At 39.4% G+C, this 15,198-nt stretch overlaps 1 pseudogene; it reads left to right on the top strand.

The window, feature by feature from the left end:
- The first annotated feature begins 11,681 nt into the window (after positions 1 to 11,681).
- On the top strand, positions 11,682 to 11,806 carry LOC143538314 (U5 spliceosomal RNA; annotated as a pseudogene).
- Positions 11,807 to 15,198: the final 3,392 nt, after the last annotated feature.

The raw sequence follows: 15,198 nt of genomic DNA on the forward strand, positions 1-15,198 counted from the left end.
TCAATGACAGGCCGATAGCCGCCAAACCCATCACCTGAACCTAAAGGAAATCCATCCAACAGGTCAGGCAGACGGGAAGGTGGCAAAGATCGGCGGGAAGCCCTGCGCGTACCTGATGGCCCGGCCGTATGTGCCGGTGGCGCGGGCATGGTGGCAGCCGCCGTGGTCGCCGTTGTGGTCGCCGCCGCGGTCGCCGCCTCCTCAGCAGCAGCAGTAACCGCCGGCTCCGTGAAGGATGCTGTAAAAATCGCACTCACGGCCGGCGGTGACGTCATCTCGGCCGGAACAGTTGGCTCAAAGGAACGAGCAACTGGACCAGCGGATGCAGGCGCAGGCGCCTGGGTCGACGCCTCAGGAAGGCTGACCGAGCCTACCGTCATTGGCGGGGAGGTACTCCCCTGCGCTTCACCACGGAATGCGTCAACATCCACGCCTGCACAAAGAAGAAAGTGTTAGATAAATTTAAGAAGTAATAAATCTGCAAAGACATTATGATTGTACTTACGGGTTTTCTTGACCCTGAACGTACGGACGGGCGGGGAGGAACCCGATGGAGCCGGCCTCTTGGTACCGGTCACCGTCGTCTTCGTTGGTTCTCCGGAGGTAACGGTCGTAGCCTCCGGAACAGTGGTCTTCTCACCACCGGGCTTCCCCGCCACCTCTTCACTATCTGACTCCGAGTCAGATAGAACCACCGGACCAGCCGTGGAGGCCTTCTCCTTCCCTTTCCCGCCGGCAGCAGCTTTCTTCTTCCGCACCAATGGAGGAGCATCTGAGGATTCCTCAGAAGAAGACAGGTCAAGAATTCCAACAGCGGGTACAGCATTGAGAGATTGAGGAAAGAATATCGCCTTACCTGGCCGCCGGTGGCTCAGGATCTCGTGGCCCAGCGGATAGACCTCCACAAAACGATCCGTCGTTTGCTCCAGGATGGGCAACTCGCCCTCGTCCAGAGCACGAGTACCCATCCGCGCGGGACCGTCGGTTTCCCGCGGGAACAGAAGCGACTCCAAATTATTTCCCTCTGAAAGAAAAGAAACAGTTAGAAGACAAACTTGTATCAAAAAGGAAGACAAGACGTACCATAGGGAATAGAGTTCAAACCGTATTCGAGAAGGATGGGAACCTGAGACGCATCCTTCCACACCCGGCTCATCCCTAACATGACCATCCCGGACTCCGCAAACCGGTAAACCGGAGATTGGATCCGGGATATCTTCGAAAACCATTCCGCCTCCTGGTAGTTGGGGGCGTGAAGGCTCGGTATCGCTTGGCCATTTTTAAACTTCATGGCAAGGGGGATGGCGCGGGCAGAAATGTAGAAGAATTCCTGCTTCCACGCGCGAAGACTGCGCTCGGTGTCGCAAATCTTCAGACCCTTAATACGGGTCGTCAAGGTGTACCACCCCTGGATGCACCTCCAGGTATAGAAGGTCATCAGGCGGTCCACATGGGGCTCGATGCCCAAAATCCGGCACACCCACTCAAAATGGCGAATCTTGGCGATCGCCATGGGGTGCAGCTCGGTCAAATGAACACCGTGCCTCTCAAGGACACGGTAAACAAATTTTGTCAACGGGAATCTAAGATTCCCATAGACAAAAAATGCAGCATAAACCCCGATCTTGCCTCTGGGGGCATCGTACACGGTCTGGTGGGATTCAGGAAACTCAGGCTCGAGATGATCGAGCATGAACTTCCTGACAACATACCGGTACTGATCGCCGGGCAGAGCACACTGGCACTCGCCAGCAGTACCCCTGTCATCGGCTATAGCTTCAGCATCACGAGAAGACATCTTGCAGAGAGAAGAGAACGATTTCGAGAGAATGCTCGATTGAATAAAGGAGTATTCGCCGGAAATCGCCTTAAAGATGAAGGGAAGAGTTAAAAGTGTGAATTGCAAATAACCCTCTCCCCCTTTATATAGTAATCGCAATTAATGCGGTGAAATTAATGCGGAGGAGAGAGAAATCGAATGTGCAATGAAACTATGACACGTGGCAAAAACCAAGCTGGCAACAGCTGTTGAAAGGACGTATGCCAGTAATTTCGCGGCCACGCGCCCGAAAAATCGCGCCCACGCGCCTGAAAAAGCGACTGGAATGACCATGTTCTGTCACGTCACCATAACTTCTTGCACGTCCTGACACAGTCAGAAGAAACCGTCGCACGACGTTTCAGAGGTTTGGACTGTTATCTTTTCACCAACTCTTCGAATTTCAAAATTCAAAAATTTGAAAATATTAAAAAGTAAGCGGGAAAATACCCCTTACCCCTTGGCAAGCAAGTAACCGTAAGACGGATGCGGGTACAGTGTAAAGGCAAAACCCTTCACATACCTAGCACCCGCAGGGAATTGAAGCCAAATAAACCTTGGCAAACAAGTAACCGTAAGACGGCTGCGGGTACAGTGTTAAGGCAAAACCCTTCACATACCTAGCACCCGCAGGGAATTGAAGCCAAGAAAACCTTGGTGAACAAGTAACCGTAAGACGGATGCGGGTACAGTGTTAAGGCAAAACCCTTCACATACCTAGCACCCGCAGGGAATTGAAGCCAAGTACCTCGGCAACCAAGTAACTATAAGACGGGTGCGGGTACAGTGTAAAGGCAAAACCCTTCACATACCTAGCACCCGCAGGGAATTGACGCCAGGAATACCTTGGAAGTAAAGTAACCGTAAGACGAGCGCAGGTACAGTGTTAAGGCAAAACCCTTCACATACCTAGCGCTCCGCTGGGAATTGAAACCAAGAAGGATCTTCTGGGCAATGCTTGCGGAAACGGAAATAACATCCCCGCATAGCGGGAACGTCGAGAACTACGTTGTTTGAAGCTCCAGGATGGAATTGGTGGTCTTAACATAATTGATCACTATGTTCAAAACTACCAAAACCTCATGGAAAATACATACAACTGGGACTCAATGCTCCTGACTTGCGAGGAGGTTACAGACCTACCCGCATCATACCCAAAGACCAAGCAGGAAACTCGGGCATTTCTGCAAGTGACAAGGACTTCCGCGGAAAGAATCCCCATGGAAAACCTTACAAAACCCTTTTCAAAACCCTTTGCTCAAGTCCAAAAGTTCACCTCACTTTATTAAACACTCATGAGAAGAACATTGGACTGGGGGGACTTGAAGAGGTAGGTCCCAGCAGAGCCCAGTTGGACCCGCAAGACTCACCTTAAACAGGGACGTCTGCGCAGAGACCAACTGGATCCGCAGGACCAACCATGCTCAGAGACGTGACGTCCTTACGCGCAGTACGCAAGCTGGTCCCGCAGGAAATGCCTCCCAATGGTGAAGGACTCCGCCTGTCCCCGCAGCCTCGGATACAAGCCATTAGGGAAGGCCACCCGCGCAGCATGGCTACACGCACAAGGCACTTAGCTCTCGATCATTCAGTGTCACCTGAAGGAATGAGCCAAGCCGGGAGCAATCCCGCACAGAGGCGGGAGGGGGAATACTCCCGCCCAAATAAGCCAGTCCGTATACTGAAGGATCTTTTACTGTACCTGACGAGGTATGGGCGAAAGATCTGATCAGAGATACGACAGCTCACTGATACAGTATGGCGAGCAGCATGCTCCTGTACTGTATCACTATTAGCCGCTGCCTACTCACCAACTACTGCCATACCACGTGCGTAGCCGTCAGTTGGTGGAACAGGAATAGTATACAGCAGGCCTGGTCACTATCAGCCGCTACCTACCCACCAACTACCAGCAGGGCACGTGCGTAGGCTACTGCTGGTGGAACAGGAACACTGTTGCAGCCGGCCATACCTCTTTGGAAACCTACCTTCGGCTATAAATACCACAAATGGTATGACCATCTCATCTTATCATATCTTATTACATTATCTTATATCATCATAATATACCTGATATCTGCTCTAGCAATCTCTTAATATACTTTTATATTTAAAGAGCAATCTAGTCTGATTCTCACGCCGGAGGGTGGTCACAAGGAGGAACCCCCCCCCCCCTTCTCAGTGACGAGCTCACGGTGTCTGTTTTGCAGGTTATCAGAAGAACCATCTTCCAAGGGTCTAACCCCTCGTGGGAAACAGCTATCCAACCCCCAGGTTACCAGTAATCTGTCCGGGGTCCGGTTAGTGTTTCTTCAATAATAAAGATGTCCATGCTTTGATTTCTTATACGTATCGTTTAATTGATGCATCAAAATAGGAATTAAGATAACAAGGAATTCAATTTGATTAAAAAATGATCGGCAGATGTCTTCCATAAAAAAGGATTTGGATAACAAATTCCCAATTACTATAATACCCTTTTTAATTAATTTATTAATTGAATTCTTAATGGTTCTTACCATTCTCACAAAAAATATGTTTTCTATTTGATCCTACCTCTTGAAACATAAACATAAACTTTTGGTTTTAAAAGTTATTATAATTTATTTATTTATTTATCTGTGATGTCATCCGATTCTTGAATTCGGTCTAACTGGTCACCAGTAAACCAGTAAGGCATCCGGTTCGATGTCTGATGCAGTTATGAAAACATTGGTTTGGAAACATGATTTATACATCATGAAGTCAACTGCCTGCAATTATAATATAACCATTTTTTTAAAGCATACAAGCACTTTTGGACGTCATCCTCAGGTTGGATTTGCTCGACTCACTACCATATTACTTATAAAACCTAACCTCGCAAATATTTTAGGATTAATTTTATTCTTAGAACTCACAAATTAATCTTGCACAATTATGTTATATTCTTGACGTTGGCTAACAATCTCAATAGAGTATACAAATATTAATATCCTTCTTGTTGTCCGTAATTATCCTGATATGTTTCCGATGGAAACAACCAAGATTACTTATTAAGATTTGAAATAGGATTCTCCGCCAACCCTCGTATGTCTGGATAGGTCATTAAGATGCATATTGGGAAAACTGTTAGTACGCATTTGTTAAATAAATTGACAATTATAGTCTGGAACATAATTGTGAATGCCTTTACAAAGGTGTGTTATGGATTTCCTATTATGCATACATGTGTCCATATGGACATTCTGATTCGTTAGTTCATTAAGGTATTGTGCGAGAATCATTAAGGCATGATTGTATAGTAATTGACAATTGTGGTATTGAACATACCTATGAATTAAACATCACGAATGTGAACATTTGGAAATATTATGTGTAAATTAGATCTAGTTGAGTCATTGAACCTCTAGTAACTATAAACTTTATTTTTTTGACCTATATTACGAAACTACCATTTAAGTATGTTCTAACTCATAAAACTTTGAGAACGAAATTTCTTTTAGAGAGGTAATAGTTATAATGACCGAATATTTAAAAGCATTTTTCAATAATAATAATAATAATAATAATAATAAAAAAAGCGAAAACAATAGTCAGCCACTTTAGATATTATATTAATAAAAATGCATGAAAAGAAACTCTTATTAGAATGACAAAAAAAACAAATACATGGACAACAAGATAAGATTGAATAGAATTAAGTAGAATAAATTTATTTAGGGAAGGTAATATCCATCCATTCACGTAGGGATGAGATCGGAACCGTATCCATACTTATACCCCTACCTGTACCCGTACCTAAAATCAGTAAATCTTGGTACCCATACCCGTACCCGAATTATAGGGTACGAGTACGGGTACCGGTACAGGTACGAATACAGGTACTTTGGTACGGTACTCGCTTTAGTACCTCTTTGTTCTTTTTATATAAAACATTCCACTAAACTAGGTATCGGTAACTGTACGATACCGACAATCAATTATCTATAATACCAAAACCGTAATACCGCAACCAAAACTAAAAATGAAATAAATCAACCATAATATAAAATCAATTTCCTTTTCCTTCTATTAGTTTATTGTTCCTCAATTTCTATAGAAAAACAAGAGTGAAAGTTAATAGATGTTATTTAATTATATACACGTTTTAATGAAATAAAAATATACGAATACACAATATATTAATATACACATATAAATTGAGAATGAACATATTCAACTAATATATATTATGTTTTGAAAATCACACTTGAAAGTTAAGTCATAAGTGTTGGAAACCTAATAAAAGCCCCTGCATATTCTAAACGGGTAACAGTACCCGTAATACCCGTACCCGAAAATACCCGTACTTATAATTAGTAAATTTGCGTACCCATACTCATACCCAATAGACACACATACAAGTACACGTACAGGTACAAGTACAGGTACGAGTATTTATGAAAAAAAGCCCATCCCTACATACTCATACCACAACAATTCGCTAACATCGTAACCACCTACTCGGATTTGTGGCCTCCACCACCACTACAGTTGCGACGCTCACTATCGTTCTTCATTTCGACTGGCTACCTCGCCGCCATTGAGATATGAACAGCTGCCAAGCCAAGACGAAGAATTATGCTCGTGGTTATGAAAATCTCAGATCTTGTGGAAGATAAAATATATGAAAGAGGACGAGTGAAAAAGTCAAAATCAAACAATTTATTTAGATCCGATGGTGAATCTTGTTTTGAATTTTAATCAACGGCCGAATCTTGTTACACCATATAATCCCTTAGGTAATTTGTCTTATTAAAAATAAAATTTAATTTAGGTATCGCCTTTCTGAATTTGTTCCAGATTATTAGTTTCAAAGTTTTGATGATGGTGGTGTTAATTCATATTTTTTTTCTTTATTTCAAAGTCCAGAAAACCACAATTATGTACCAGATTTGGTTCCGATTTATACGGCCAAGGCGGGAGACGTAAGCTAGACAGAGTTGTTGGAAGCGTCCTTTGTCGGAGTTGTTTGATGTTGCTGGTGAGGTAATTTTGGGATAAGGGCCATTTGAGCCGATGGTGGTTCACCTTGCAACCATGTTTGATCTGAACTCGCATGGGCGGTGGTGGCAGGTTTGGTGACGGTGGTGGTGGCAAAAAGAGGCTTGGGGTTGGTGGTGGTGGTGTGACGGCTGTTGAGTCGTTTATGGTGGTGGTGATGATAGGTGGAGAACTGGCGGCTGTGATAGGCGGTGGTGGTGTGTTAGTGGTGGCAGATGTTGATTGTTGGAGAGAGAGAGATAGAGAGCGTTTTATATTTTTTTAGGTTAACACTGTAAATTTTAATTATTAAAATGGTTTTATCAATTATACAGGTAAAATGACCAATTTGCCCTCATGTGCTTCGCACATGACCTGACTTAACGAAAAAAACTAAATGACAAATAGTGAAATCTGATACAAACATAAAGGACAATCTCTGTAATTATGTCTTATTAATACAATCATTCGTAAGTTTTAACCCACACACCTTCTATACTCTTAAAAGTCTAATTCCAACAACGGCTCTTGTTTACGGTAAATCGAAATACAAAAATAGTTCCAACCTTCCGTTGTGCTGCACTTTTTTCCAGCGAACCAGAATGAACCGAAATGCTAAAATAGTTGCTTTGTTAACCATCTCCGCTCCATAGCCATCCCCACCACCATTGAACCACCTCGCGACATTACAACAGAAACAACCTTTACCGAGAAACTTTCTTTTTATCACTATCGTTTAAGAAAACCATAGAACTCAAAACACAAGTTTTCCGGTCAACTTGCTTGTTTCAGACGACGTATTGAAGAAGACAAAGTACCATCAAGGTCGTTACGAATGCTCGTAAAGAAGTGAATAACCATTTGAAAATCACAATCGATAAAGGTCCACGGGTCAGGGCCGGCCCTTATGTGTACTAAGGTAAAGCGATCGCCTTAGGTCTCCAAAATTTTAAGGACTCCGTTCGTTTAAAACAAAAGTTATTTATACATTCTATATTTATGTTTTTTTTCCCAAAATTGATACATAGTGTTATTGAAGTGTCGTGGTTAAGGTTTAGCACTTACAACTTCCACACTCAAGCTCGAGTCCATGCTGCAACTGTTCTTTCTATACTTTTTGCCTTTTTTTCACAAATCCATCAATTTTTTTATTGCTTCCCTTTTGCATTATTTTACTCGGACGAACCCATAGGTTTTCATTAATCAATCTTGTATACTATTTTGTATTTTTTTTCCATTATCTAGCCTTTTAATGTATTTTAATTTGTGATATGTGATCTACAGTTTTGTAAACTATGCTAATATCAAAAGCATGTAATACTATACTACCAGTACACTTATAATGTTTTAATATTTGCATATAGATGGTTGATAAAATGTTATATTTTGATCTATTTTATGAATCAATATATATACATTAATCGTACCCTTTTATGCAAACTATGTGATGATATTGAGTCCGAATTTCTCGTTTTGATGTTGCTAGTTGACTAGGTACATGATCTTTGTTAATGACTCAAGAGCCGTTATGATACATCACCCGACCCGACCGACCGACCCACTCGTTTTGCCATACTTATTTGATAGTAAAAATGCCCTAAATTCAGAGACTGCTTTAGGCCTTCAAAAAGGTTGGGCCGGCCCTGCCACGGGTTCCTTCGGGCGGAATTAAGAGAGAAGAATAAAACACCAGGATCTAAATAAAATATCTTTTAACCGTGCTAGTTTGTAAATTAACCTTAAGTTTGTTTTGTCTCACGTATTATACCTATGACAAGTAAATAAATTAATAAAATTATGTTTTTTGTTCATAAAACATGTTTATTGTGACACGTCAGCCCCTTTCGAGCTGGGGTGTTACACTGTAGAAGTAGCAATATGTGGGTATCCTGTGAATCCTCTTAATCTAAATCAAGGAGGCATTTAGGTCAAAAATCAACTATGAAAGTGCGATCCAATAAAAAAAACTTAAAAGTAGGGGTGAGTACGGTTCGGTTCGGTTATTGGTTGAAACCAAACCTAAACCTAAGCTATCGGTTATTTTAAAATGTCAACCAATCGGTTTTCTCGGTTTTCGGTTATTTTCGGTTTCGGTTAGGTTATTTTCGGTTTTTCTATTGTGAGTAGACAATACAAAAAAATAGAATTCAAAAAAATAAAGTACCTCATACATATTGAATTCAAAATACAAAAATAGGGACGTGTTATGTGGAACCAAACAAATACTAAGTTGTTTGAGTAGTAGAGTTTAAAATTCAACAACGTTCTTAATAAAAAAACTAAAGATTTCTCAAATCTTCATTCATTGTCTTATTCATCTTCAAAGTTTAGACCCAATCTTGATCATCTTCATCACCATCAATGTTAGATGCTTTTGGTGTTTTGTTTCTGGTCATAACATCTTAAAAAAATATATAGAAAACATAGGTTCGATTAATTGGTTCGGTTCGGTTTTTTTCGGTTTTTTTAAAATGGATAACCTAACCTAAAAACCCAAAAATCGGTTTTTCGAAAAACTAAAAAATTAACCGTCGGGTAATGCTTCGGTTCGGTTTTTTTCGGTTCGGTTTTTTTGGTTATTCGGTTTCGATTCGGTTAATTCGGTTTTATGCTCACCCCTACTTAAAAGCATTCACGAAAGTGCATATAAAAAAACTGAGGTAGATCGGTCAATAAGAAAACCACCTTCCGTGCAACGGTGCAAGTGCTTAATTGGGCTTTTTGGTGAGATTTTCACACACATGGTTCCTTTATTATATTTGTAGTTTTGGAGAAGTAACAAAATATAATGTGAAAGGGTTAGGCTATGAGGTATACTCTAACTACTACATGTGTTAACATGACATGACACTTTAAAGATAGATTAAACCACTCACCACTTGTGTTAAGTGTGTTAAAATGCCCATGGTTTATGCTTCTAACGGGTTAAAAGGAACAATATGCATTAAATATGTATTAATTACTAATTGATTTGTTATTATTTGTTTTGGTAATTTAACTAAATGTTTGATTTTAAATTAAATATTAATAGGAAAGAGATGAAGTTAAATAAGTAAACCATTTCCTTTGGATGACATGAAGTGAAAGATAAAAAATGAATGATGTGGAGCTTGTGAACTCATGGCCTTACTATTCAAAAGTGTAAATGGTTTTGTAACGAGAGGAAACTAAATTTGTTGAAGAAAATCTTCGATTTACTAAACCCTTTATGAAATTTACAGCTTAAAATCCACCTGCTAGGTTAGCCACCTAGTTCTTATAAACAAATTTAGAAGATTTGTAGTTTTGTAATTTATTAAATCAAGCCAATCATATATATAAAGAAGCGAGATCTTAAGGCCAAGAGTGGGTTCGTGTTATCCTGACATTTTTCTCTTAAAAGTCGTAAGATCAAACAACTAATAAAAGTCTCTCCGCATCTCACACAATTAAAAATACTAGTTAGTGTCGCCTACTGTTCTTTCAAACATCTCATGAAGCTGCATAATATAGAGTTATAATCACATTCAAGATCTTATTATGCAATACTAATTAAAGAATTGAAAGAAACTTAGAATAAAACTCAAATCCTTTATTGATTTGAAAGCTTCTTCAGTTCATTATTACCTATCCCCACAACTAAGTCGGGTCTACCAGCGACAACTCTTAGCACATTATCTCGCCAGTCAAGTAGCACAAGCATCACTCATCGTTGATAACATTTTGACTCGGTATCAATAGCCGAACATAACAAATGCTTAGAGAGACCCTTCTTCTTTTGAAAGGCTCTGGACTGACTTTTTTTGTAATCTCTATTTATTCCGGTAAATTTAAAGTTTGTATTTGCCTAAAAACCGCCTATATGATAATATTCAAAGGTCTTGCATTACACTTTTCAGGACATAGATTATAAATTAAGGAACTCTAATGTCCAACTAGAAAAACTACCCCTAATTTTGCCTAACTATGAGGGCACGCTCGTTTCACGGAATTGAATGAAATTGGAATTGAATGGAATTGAAATTAAAAATTGCATAGGATTTGAAATTTGAAGGAATTGGATTAATTGGAATCTGAATATTCCAATAGGAATTGAAAATGGGAAGAATTGAAATCCAGTTACATTCTTAATGTGTTCATTTGACAAATGAATAGGAATCGGGTTTTTTCCTTTTCTTTTTTTTAACAAGGATAACGGCGAAACATTTTAGTTTTCCTAGATTTTTTGTTTTTTTTATGTTTTGCGTTATGATTTTTTATTTTTTGAAAATTTTTATGGGTTTTCTATTAAGATCAAAAACCCCTCAAAAAAATATTCAAAAATAATAATAATAAATTTATAACTCAAAATATAAATTAAAAACAAAAAAAGAAAAAAAATGAAAATATGTATTCGTTGTCCTCGTTAGAAAAAAAAACTTGAGAAAAAATTCCAATAAATTACCTTGAATTCCTACACATTTTGGAAGAATTTGAAATTCCTTAATTTAAAAAAATTGAAAGAACTGAATTCCAATTCCAATTCTTTGAACCGAACACACCAAAAGAAATTAGGATTCCAATTTCAACGAAACAAACACACAATGTCATGGGATTTTAATTCCAATTCTTTTGAATTATGTGAAACGAACATGCCCTAAATGATTTTCTTGGCATATAACAATAGGCCTCAAAAATTTCCGAGCCTTCAACAGAATTCGCTAAAATTGGTTTAATTGGATAGACAGGATTTTGGGAACATATATGGAACCAAAAATAAAAAGTGTGGGTTAACATAGAAAAAGAATACGTGTAGTCCATCCCACATCGGTTGCTTAACAAAACGTAATAGTGATAATTCATTATTTAAAGCAAGCAGGTAGTGCTTTGAAAACAACGCAAGCGCGCAGTGAACACGAAGCGAACTATTCTTTCGCCTTTTACTAAAGAATACCATACCGTGTGTTCACCGCTTAAAGTGGCATATGCTTAATTTTGGAGATACCTTTCTTTCGTTGAAGGGATCCAATCAATAACAAATTCAAATTTTTTCTTTAAAGGCTACTATGTTAATAAAATTTTGTTTAATCACAATTGACTGGACCTGATAACATGTAAAGATATTGTTTTTAAGCTCACTATTGTTTATCCAATTTTGGGTTTGGTTTGGATTCATAATTCACTATGTTCATTCCATAGTTTGATGTAGAAAGAGAAACATCTTAATTAGGGCAGTGTTGAATATATTAGAATATGATGAAAAATTTTAGAATGTTGTACCACTGGTGGTGGAGCATGAGGTATGGTGTGAAAAGAGCAGTATTTTTAAAGATGAGGGGTATTTTTGGAACCTAGCTAAAGAGTCAACAGGGGTGAAACTTGAAAGTCAGGTCGAGGGTGAATATTGGGTTATAGCCTTACAGGCATGGTTGTAAAAATCACTTTTAGGCGCCGGTTAATTTCTAGTTGGTACCACACCGACTAGTCGTTGATTAATAGTTATTTAGTCATAGTCGGTCAAAATTGAAAATTGTATATGTATATTTGAAAATTTACATATAAATTCTTATCCGAATAATCCCTAGTCCCTACCACACAACCAGGCTAGCGCTTAGACCATCCGTAATAGAACAACGTTGCGGTGTTTTGGGGCTGAAAACGCCGGGGAACACCGCCCCCCTAAGCGTTTTAGGGGTGGCGTTTTGGTGGGGCATTTTCTACGAAACGCAAAGGTGGCACGAATTTTGATAAAATTGTGTATGAGGAGGGGAGAGAGAGAGGGGAATATATATAATTAATGTAGAAGAGTCGCGGCGTTTTGCCTACTACGGCACTTTTTGCAAAACTCTCGATTGACGACGGGGATGACACATGACGCAAAATACCTAAGAATTGGACGTTTTGACTACGCATTCTCTTAACGAATTCTACAACACTCCTTACACGTCAAACGGTGTACATCAGGCTGCGTATTGGCATTTATTTGGTTGGGCCTCTAATTGTTTTTTGTTTGAAAGTTGCGCGTGGGCCAATTTATGTCCGGCCACTATCAACTCTTTAAGCAAAAGTAAGTGTATGCATTTTTCAGACTTGGGCTAGGATAATCATTGGGCCAAGTTGTTATAAGACTTATAGCTGTCATAGGTTTTTTTATTTTTATTTTTTAAATTAGTGATTATTGTTTTAAATTTATGAATCTTTGTTTAACCTGTTATAGAGGTGTTCAAAAAAACCGGTCCCCGAACCGGTTTGCCGGTTTAAACCGGAAACCGGTTATTTTAAAAACCGGCTTATTTAAAACCGGTTTGACCGGTTTACAAACCGCCGGTTTGTATATCGGTTATACTTTTTAGAGCCCAAACCGGTTTTGAAACCGGTTATAAAAAAAACCGGTTTTTTTAATTAACCGGTTACTAAAAAACCGGTTAACCGGTTTTTTTATAAACCGGTTTATGACCGTTATAGAAAAACCGGTTAACCGGTTAAAAACCGGTTTATTTCCGTTGTGAAACGGCTATATAGCCGTTTTTTTCAATTTTGACCGTTTTTTTTTTTTTACCATTCTACCCCCACAAACATCTATATATAGTTTAGGTTGGGTATTGGTTAGAACACACTCGATTATACAACTCCAAACGCTCCAAACGCTCTAAACGTTTATTTCATACGCGATTATTTTGTTATCTCAAGCTCTATTATACCACATTACCACTCCATACGCTCTAATTTCGTAGTCGATTATCATGGCCTCCCAAAGTGCTACTTCATCCGTCAACATGGGTGCCTCGAACACGGGAGAAACGGTCGTTCGGGTCATCCCCACGAAACGAAACCATGATGTTTGGCAACATTTCGACCTATGCGAAATGTCTAACGGTAGCCAAAAAGCTCGATGCAAACATTGTTTGAAGTTTTATGGCAAAGATGCAAACTCCACTTTAAAAGCGCATGTACAAAGGCCATTTTGCAAGGCCTTGAAGGACGAATCGGGAAGTAGTTCGCAGCCGGAGATGACGAATCAAGGAACGGTGTTTACGTACGACCTTGAAGCGGTACGTCAAAAGTTTTCAAACTTTGTGATTCAAAATACACTTCCTTTCAACCACTTCGACAACCCTCAATTCACGGAGATGATGCAAAAGTATGTTCAACCACGCTACCAACACGTAAGTCGTTCGACCCTTAGAAGAGATTGTCTTAAAGCTTGGAAAAACGCTAAATCCGAACTAATTTCATACTTTTCAAACTTACAAAGTGGTGTAAACTTAACAACGGATGTGTGGTCGGTACCTAATGGTTCGCCCGACTCATACATTTGTGTGACGGCTCATTGGGTTGACCCCGAGTCGTGGCAAATGATGAAACGAACCGTTGCGTTTCAATTGTTTGATTACCCGCACACGGGTAGAAATATTTTTAAACTCTTGGATAAAGTCATTCGACAATACAAGATTGAACATAAAATCTTTTCAATTTCGTTTGATAACGCGTCCAACAATACGGCCGCGGTTGGCCATTTAAAATTAAAGTATAAACCTATTTGTGATGGAGCGTTTTTTCATAGCCGATGCATTGCACATATTATCAACTTGGCCGTGCAAGATGGGTTAAACGTGATCGAAACGCAAAGAAACAATTTTAAAAGAATGTTACGAGATGTTTTTAGCAACAATAAAACATTTTCAAGATACAAAAAATTTTGTGATGAAGCTAATTGTCAATGGTTGGGGCCCAATTGGGATTGTCCAACAAGATGGAACTCGACTTGTGATATGTTTGAGAAAGCCATCCAACAAAAAGAATCACTAATTGAGTTTCATCAAATAATGTCAAATAGGGGTAAATGTGCACCGTACGATCCTAGAAACTGGTTATTGATTGAGATCGTTACGGAGGTCCTTCAAATTTTTAAATCTTGCACAACTAGTTTATCCGGGGTTTACTATCCAACAAGCCCCATTGCTTTACCAAAAATTGCTGTCATGTGCACAAAGTTGAGTGAACTTCATTGTAGGGGTGCACCTTATTTTGATATGGGTGTAAAAATGAAAGAAAAATTTAGAAAATATTTTCAACAACTACCCGCTGTTTTGACATGTGCTGCTGCGTTAAACCCTTGCATAAATGTTGGTGGTGTTGAAGCTTTAATAGAAAAAATTTGTGATGAGCTAGAGTTAAACGACGATCAAAACCCCTATTATAACCAAACTTTAAAAAATGCTTTCAACACCACCTTGTCTAACATGTATGATGTTTACCTTACAAAATACGGGTCGTCTTCCCAAATTCATGACTCGTTAAGAGCTGTTGCCCAATCCCAATCCCAAACCGACCTTGAAATGGGGATGTACTACATGATTTGGGAAGACGCCGGTAAACGTCAAAAGGTAAACACCCCAAGCAGTGAACTTGGAAGG

The sequence above is a fragment of the Bidens hawaiensis genome, unplaced genomic scaffold (assembly GCF_021521415.1).
Source record: "Bidens hawaiensis isolate Kalapana, Puna unplaced genomic scaffold, B.hawaiensis_p1.1 tig00011542_1, whole genome shotgun sequence".
Lineage (NCBI taxonomy): Eukaryota > Viridiplantae > Streptophyta > Magnoliopsida > Asterales > Asteraceae > Bidens > Bidens hawaiensis.